Source organism: Lagopus leucura, unplaced genomic scaffold (genome assembly GCF_019238085.1).
Source record: "Lagopus leucura isolate 7727_CA_CO unplaced genomic scaffold, USGS_WTPT01 Super-Scaffold_760, whole genome shotgun sequence".
In the NCBI taxonomy this organism is placed as follows: Eukaryota; Metazoa; Chordata; class Aves; order Galliformes; family Phasianidae; genus Lagopus; species Lagopus leucura.
This window is the reverse complement of record NW_024962257.1, coordinates 707,679-715,197: the sequence shown is the minus strand read 5'-3', so window position 1 is coordinate 715,197 and position 7,519 is coordinate 707,679. Positions and strand designations below refer to the sequence as shown.

Below are 7,519 nucleotides of genomic sequence, written 5' to 3'. Positions count from 1 at the left end.
TTTTTTTTTTTTTCCTGAGCTCCTTTTCCTTTAAAAAAGAATAAAGTGCAGGAGGGGAAAAAAAAAATCCGGCACCGGGAAATGAGCGGAGCAGCCGCACCGCCCGCTGCCACAAAGGCTCCGCTCCGCTCCTTCCCGCACTGCTGCCACAAAGGCTGCGCCGCCCCGCACCGCCCTCCCGCATCGGGGCCGCGACCGTCTGAAAACCGCTTTTTCTTCTTAGAAACTACCTCCAAATATAGTAACGGGGAAGGGGCATTCCTAGAAATTCGGGAGACGTCAGGAAGGGCAGATTTGTGACATTCAGCTTCGCTTCCTGCAGAGGGCTCCCAGCGCAGGAGAAAAAAAATCAAGTGAGCGATAAAGCGCTTTTCGTGCTTCTTTGATCGGATAATGGTTCAAAAAGGAAGAACGGTAAAACACGTAACTCGCCTTTCTCCGATCAGATCTAGGAGCTTTATAGGGGCAGCGAGCTAATCAGTAACCCCCGTCCTCATTTTTACCCGCGTTCACGGACGTCTGTCGCCGTGCTGTTTCCCGTGTCCGCCCCGCGCACACAGCGCACGAAGCGGGGCGGACGGGGGCGGACGGGGGGGGACGGGCACGGCAGCTCCGCGGAGCGCCGCTCTCCCAGCCGGCCGGTCCCGCCCGCCCAGCCGCGCCGCCGCCAATCCTTCCTGCCGTGGCCGCGCGCACGAGTCGCTCACGGGCCGTCCCGAGTCAGCTTTTGCCGAGGGGCGATCAGCGGCACCGCTTCGCTCCCGGCCGGGCTCCGCAGCAGTGCTTTACTCCCATCGGGGCGGCCAGCACAAAGCTGCGCCAACTCTTCATAGGAAGCAGAAGCGTAATTAATGCTCGCAAAGCGCAAACGTGCCGCTGCACGCTACTAATTCTGTAAAGATCTCAGTGCTTTCCTAACAAAGCGTTATTTAGCCAAGAATAGCAAACGTTGCTACAGAAAATGCAGTAGCTGGCTTTTGTGGAGAGTAATGGATTTCAATTCGTGTGACTCCCACAGGCTGATCTCCCGTAATTAAATTCCCCTCAGCCACGTGAACTCCTCGTCGTTCCTCCGTGTCACTGTGACGGGCAAAGCGCCCTCCGCCCCCGTTCCGAATGCAACAAGAACAACGGGCTCCGGCTTTGTTTCATATTTGATAAACTCGTTTAATCAAACCCGTTACGGACACGTGCGGTTCCGTGGGGAATCGGCACAGCCCGAGCGCTGCCGGGGCGGCTCCTCCGCTCGGATTCTCCGGTTTCGCTTTGAGAACCCCGAGGCCGCCCCGCGCTTCGTGTCCTCGGCTGGAGACGTTCGAGCCGGCAGACGGCAGCGCGGAGCGGCCCGGGCTGCGATCCCGCTCGCCGCGCGTGCTGAAACCGCCCCAAATTCCCGCCTCCCGTTCTCCGTCCTCCTTCCCCAGGGGAGCGCGGAGCGCCGCGGAGCATCCTTGTGTCCTCGTGGGAACCGGCGGTGCAACGGACGGGAGTCGTTCGTACGGTCCGGTCGTTTTCCTGACAGTAGATCTGCTCAAAGAAAAAAAAAGCCAAAGGCAAAATGAACGGTTACTGCCCTTCGGCAAGTCCGAACGCAGCTCGAGTACCGACGGCATCCTCAGCGCGGGGCTGACACCAAACCCCGCAGCGCAGCCCGTTTCCCCGCGCAGCCGCGATTCCAGACGGCGCTGCGAGGACGAAGGCGCGCGCGAGCCGCGCCGCCCTTACTGCCGCTCGGGGAGCGCCCCGACCCCCCGCAGCGCCCCGGGCTCAGCCGGCCCGACCACCCGCAGCGCTCCTGACGGGTTCGTCCCGTCTCGGCGGCTCCGCCGTCCCCTAAAAAGGGATCAGCACAGAAATCCCTTCCGGCGCGGACCCGCCGAGGCACGGACGGGGTTCGAACCCGTGATCTTCGGTTTACGAGACCGACGCCTTACCACTTGGCCACCGCGCCCGCATTAACGGTGCCCCCGACGCCCTTCTATCGCTGGCGCCGCTCCCGCTGCTCCGCGGCCCTGGTCGTGCGCGCGCGTCAGCACCTGCGGCCGTGGGGCGCGCGCGCGGCCGTTGCTCCCTCAGGCGGCGCCGTTCAGCCGCGCGCGCCGCCTATGCGCGGCCTGGCGTTCCTCCGCCGAGAGGCCGCCCTCGTGTGCTTAGAGCCGTGACTGCAGCGGTCTTCCCTGGGACAGAGGAACAGCTCAGGGAGAAGGAAGAGAAAGCGGGAAGAAAACGCGCGTCCTTCCAGAAACGGAGCGGGAGTGCAAACATTGCGGTAAGTACACGTTAAATGCCGAACGGCGTTCGCGTTGTAAAAACACAGTCCCGCCGCCCGGCGCTCGTTCTGCGTAATGCCTCGGTGCTGCGAGAAAGGGGAGAGAACCGCGTTCCTCAGCTGCGCTCTTTTCGCTCCGGGCGGGATGCTGGTGCTGGGATCCGCCCTGAGGCGGCCGGTGCCGCTGAGGCAAAGAGCCAGGGCGGGTCGCTGAGGCGACAGGGGGGCGCGGGGCGCTGATCCGATGTGGCCTCGCGCCGCTGTGCCGAGGGGCGGCGTGCCGGCTGCGTGAACAAAGGCTGGTTACCGAGAGACGCGTCAGCGCCTCCGGGATGGCTCTGCGTGCTGGTATTTCTGCAAACGGAGCGGTCTGAACGAGCTCTGCCTGCAGCGAGGTTTGTCTGAACCGAACGGAGCCGCGGTTGGCCGTCCCGGAGCTGCCTCGGGCTGTTTTTGCGGCCCCGGCGGGTGCCTGAGCAGCCCCAGCGCCGGCTGCAGTTTATCTGTCCGCCCGCTCTGCTGCTGCTCGCCCCACGTGGCGCCCCGCAGCCGCAGCGCGTCGGGCTGCGCCGAGAGAAGCGCGGTTCGTCTCGCTCGGCCCTTGCGCCGGCTGCTTCTGTGACAGGACCGGTGATCTTAGCTGAGGAAGGAGAGATGGTGTTTGGCTGTGGTCTGCCGTTTCTGGTCTCCTGGCTTATTAGAACATTTTCTTGTATGTGCTGTATTTGCCGGTTGCGATTTGTTGTCACGGTTCCTGAGCAGCTCCCATCTGTGTTTGATTTATTGGTGTTTCCTAACTTTGTGACAGAGTTGTGATCTCGTGGCAGGAGGAAGCCAAGAGGAATACTTGAATGATAGCTGGAATTCACGTATGTTACATCAGATACACTGCATTCTTGAAAATTTATTCAGATGGCATCAGAAATAGTATTAAACTGTAAAGCAACTTCTAATGCTGAAATTCTTCTGTAAATGTGCAGGGAAATGGGACCTTCAAGATGAAATCATAACAAGCTTCTGCGTAGATTAAGAAGAAATATTTGTTAGTTCCTGCTCTCTTTCCTTTAGATGGCTTCTTTAAAGATGGCCAGGATGGTAGAGCTTCCAAAACCTCGGGCATGGCCCGTGCTGTTGCTGCATTTTTATCTGGGATGAAAAGCTGGTCAGAAATCTGGTGAACAGAGGTGAAGCAGGAGTTGAGCCTGGACTGGTCCTCGATGTGGTTAACCTGGATCCCAAATGTTATTCTGGGACCCCTCCGTTGTGGGCAGCCTTTCAGCAGTGGCAGGATGTACAGACAGGCATAGATTTCACCTCCTGTCTCATTCTAGAATGAGTGACAGCATTGCTGAGAGCACCTTGGCAATTATGAGGGGAGTTAGTGCAAAATGCAGGCCATGTATTTCTTACCCTTGACCAAGCCAGGTTGTAAGCAACCTAGCGAGATCTCTGTTTGTATGAGTAGATAGTCCTTGGGAGCAGAGCACTGACATAGCATTCCTGCATTGGTGCTTCACCTCCTGGGTTCCCTGGGCACTTCATTCTCTTTGGCAGGGGACTGTGAGAAAGACATCCTAGAGATGTTGTCAGAATTACCTTAAAGGGGATTGCTGAGACGGACCCGCTCACGTCAGGGATTAATGGGGAGGACTTGTACACACTTCTGATCTGTCAGATCAGAGATTTCTGATTCCTCACTCATGCCATATTATATGACTTCTATCTGACTCACTTTTTTTTTTTTTTTTTTTTTCGACTAAATTTTTCGTGTTCCAGTTTATAGCTATGAGGAATTAAGGTGAAATTACTTGGCAAAGGATGGGTTCTTGGCTACTTACTACAGTCTGTTGTCGGTTACTTGGGCTGTCGTGATATCTTTATGGTAGAGAATATTCTGATTAATTTTGGAAGGCTTCTCGTGGAAATGGTTTCTGGTCATGTTTGTGTGGTAACACGTATTTGGAAGGGTTTCTCTCAATACGCTGTTGCAGCATTTCTGAACATTTTGATATAGAATCTCGTCAGTGATGAGCATCATCTCATGTTTCCTTACTTGTGGCTACCTTGTTAGAACAGGGAAAAAAAGCCTGAATCACTCTGCAGTTTTGAGAGTGTATTTTATGGTGGTCATTGCCCTTGTTTGAACTCTTTCTAAAAACCCTCATTCTTTATCCCAAGTCTTCATTATGTTGTGTGCTTTTCTGACAGAACCTGCTTTAAAACACTACCCAAATTACTAAAGGAAAGTCTTCAAGACTTTGGCACTGAAAAGATAATGGGACTTTGCCAAAAGGAGAAAATTGGCATTTTTTTTCCTTCCTAAGTGTCATTCTTATGAGTTGGAGCTGTTGCTGCCTTAGGAGAGGTCTTTGTTGTGTTTAAATGTGCAAGACTAGGCCTGCCTAAAAATCATCCCAGCTCTTGACAAGATACGTATTCATACAGTTACACAATTACACAAATTCTGTATTGGTGAAGATGCTGTGAGGCTGCTGGTGTGCTCCTCAGCCATCAGTTAGTGGTGCTGAGACTTTGTCCTAGCTTTATGAGAGAACATTCACTCTTCACTTTTAATTAACACAGGTTTCTTGGAGGGACTCAGAATTGATGTGGTGCTATGGCAGAATGGAACAGCAGTCCTTGTTCTGCAGAGGAGACTGGAGCCTCATCATCAGGTAGTTTATAGGTAAGCAGAGGAAAAAAAAGACCTCAAACCCTGTGGGTGATAGGTGTTCCTCTAGTTTGCTACCTTGATTCTCTTTTAAAAAGCTGTTAGTGGGGCTGCAGAGTGTACTGCAGGGGTGGAGAAACAGGGACTTCTCTGCTATCGAGGAGAAGCCTGACTTGAGATGGTGCAAATGTTCTAAGAAATCCAACACTCCTTAGCAACAGTTGTGTAACAAGCAGTTAGCTAATAGGCAGGAGTAGATAGCATTTATAAAGATGCATGTCACGATAGCTGCTTTTAGAGCATGGTTAACATGTAGAGTTTTTATTGAAAGCCAGGGTTTATAGCTTGTGGACAAGTTCATTCAGCATCATCTCAAGCCTTATCCACCCTTGTCTTGGTGTTTACCCAATCATGTTAATGTGAACACAGTTGGAGGGTGTAGGGAGAGGTGAGAGCAGAGAACCAGTTCTGAATTACCAAAAAAGGCTGCTGGTCACCACCCAGTTCAACAAAGATTTGCTCACCTGTCCCAAGGCCTGGGGCTCACCAAACACTCCACAAGGAGGGATCTCCAGATAGAAACCTTTCCCTTGTGGCAGCCAGCCCTTTAATGAGGGCAGGGAGGGCTGGAACCGGGTTTTTGGAATTGCTGCCACCTGTGCTCCCAGGGCTGCGTCCTTCCCCAGGTGCTCAATTATTGCTTAGGGCAGTGACTCAGCAATTCCCATAGGGAGGAGTGCATGTTTATTTTTAGGTCTGTGTAAAATTATTAAAACACAGAATTGCAAGTTGGGACCCAATGAGAGATATATTACTGACACACTGTGACTATAAATGCTGTAATGTACAAATGCATAGTGAAAAAGTGCTGCACTGGTTTTCCACTGTTTGTGTTTGAAGCATGGTATCTGAAGGTAAGTTGATAGCACATATAGCCTACAGACTTTTATAATGGATTAAATTCATACAGAAAAAGTATTTTAGCAAATTTACAGGGCATACTGTTCAGTTTTATGGGTACTTAAATAATAATTTGATTTTGTAACACATTTCCAAATTCTGAGGTCATCAGCGTCGCACAGACTTTAATGAGGAAGTGGTTGGTGATCAAGTATGGAGGTTGCCTCCATGTGAGAAAGTATCATAGTAAATGCTTAAATGAAGCAGCTTCATGACAGAAAGAATCTTGTGCACACTGAACAGCTCGTTGTTCTTTCTCCCAAAGAAGTGCATGCAGGTGTTTGCTTCAAAACAAGCTGAGCAGAATACAAAATGCAAATATGAAACCCAGCAATCCAGCACATCTTGAAAACTTTCAAAGAACTTAGGAAAATCAAGAATGAATAGGATAGATTTGTCCAACTTGTTCTTTAATGAACCAGGAGGCAGATGAGTTTTGGGGTATGGTGAACGTTAGCAGCTGCACGTAATGAAAAAAAGATCTCATTGTGAAGTAAGGTCTGCAGGGTTCATGAGCCATATGCAAGGTAACTGTTTGCAATTGGTTTAATTCTTCTGAAGCTGCTGTTTCGATTCTACTGAAGAGCATCGCGTGTGCCTCGTGTGCCTGTTGCACAGATCAGAACTCCTGCAATACCTTTGGCTTCTCTTTTTATGACAGAAGTACCTTACTGAAAGCAAAGGAAAATGCTGCACCATGCTTTTGTTCTGGCTGATACTAAGGTAGTCCAGTGCCTCTATACATCAGAGTACCTATGTCAGGGTTCTCAATTTCTTGAGACAAGAATAAAAGCAAAGGAATTAAACTAACAAAACCCAGTAAGCCGAAACGTTGGGAGTTCAGGAGTTCTTCATTGTTAAACATGTTCTGTTCTCTCTGATTCTGAAGAAAAACCACCATTCTTTTGGAGTTTGTCTAAGCCCTTGTATCATTCTTGTTCCTTTTTGCAGGAAAGGTACTTGATAACGTTGCCCAAATATTTCTGATTCATACAATCCAGAATTTTAGCTTGTTATTAAATGCATTTCTCATTTTTAATAAGTAAAAGCAAACAATTTAACTGTTTTCCTTTTTTTTATTTGAGACACTTAGCAAAAATGCTGAAATATCAAACATTTCCTCAGTAGCTACAATATTGCCACTATGTACAAAATATCTGATAAATGTACTACACATATAAAAATACAATATGCCTTAATATATATACAGTACAATGTGCAAAACATATGGCATTCAAACGTATGGAATTGATTTTAGGACTGCAAACAACAAATACAAAGGCATCATGGTTTCTTATAGAAAGGCAAAACATAAACGGACGCCCTGATTGCCATAATTTGCATTTAGTAAAGTAGTGCTTAAATGAAGAGGGCCCTAGGAAGAGGTGTCCATCTTCTTCTTTTCACGAAATGAGATGCTAAGACATAGTAATGGCTATGAAAATAAGAAGAGCAACACCTACGAGGTTAGCGTCATTTCTACTGCAAGCAGTACTGTGGAAGAAATATCTGGAAAAAAGCCTGTGCTACTAATACAAATTTCTCAATCAACAAAACAAATCTGTCCTCTTAAACATCAAAATCTGCTTTGAAAATATCTACATCCTTAATTTTAAAAA

At 49.6% G+C, this 7,519-nt stretch overlaps 1 non-coding gene across 1 annotated transcript; it reads right to left on the bottom strand.

Moving 5' to 3' along the window:
- Positions 1-1,879: 1,879 nt before the first annotated feature.
- On the bottom strand, positions 1,880-1,951 carry TRNAT-CGU. Its single transcript has one exon. It is a non-coding gene; the product is annotated as a tRNA-Thr (tRNA).
- Positions 1,952-7,519: the final 5,568 nt, after the last annotated feature.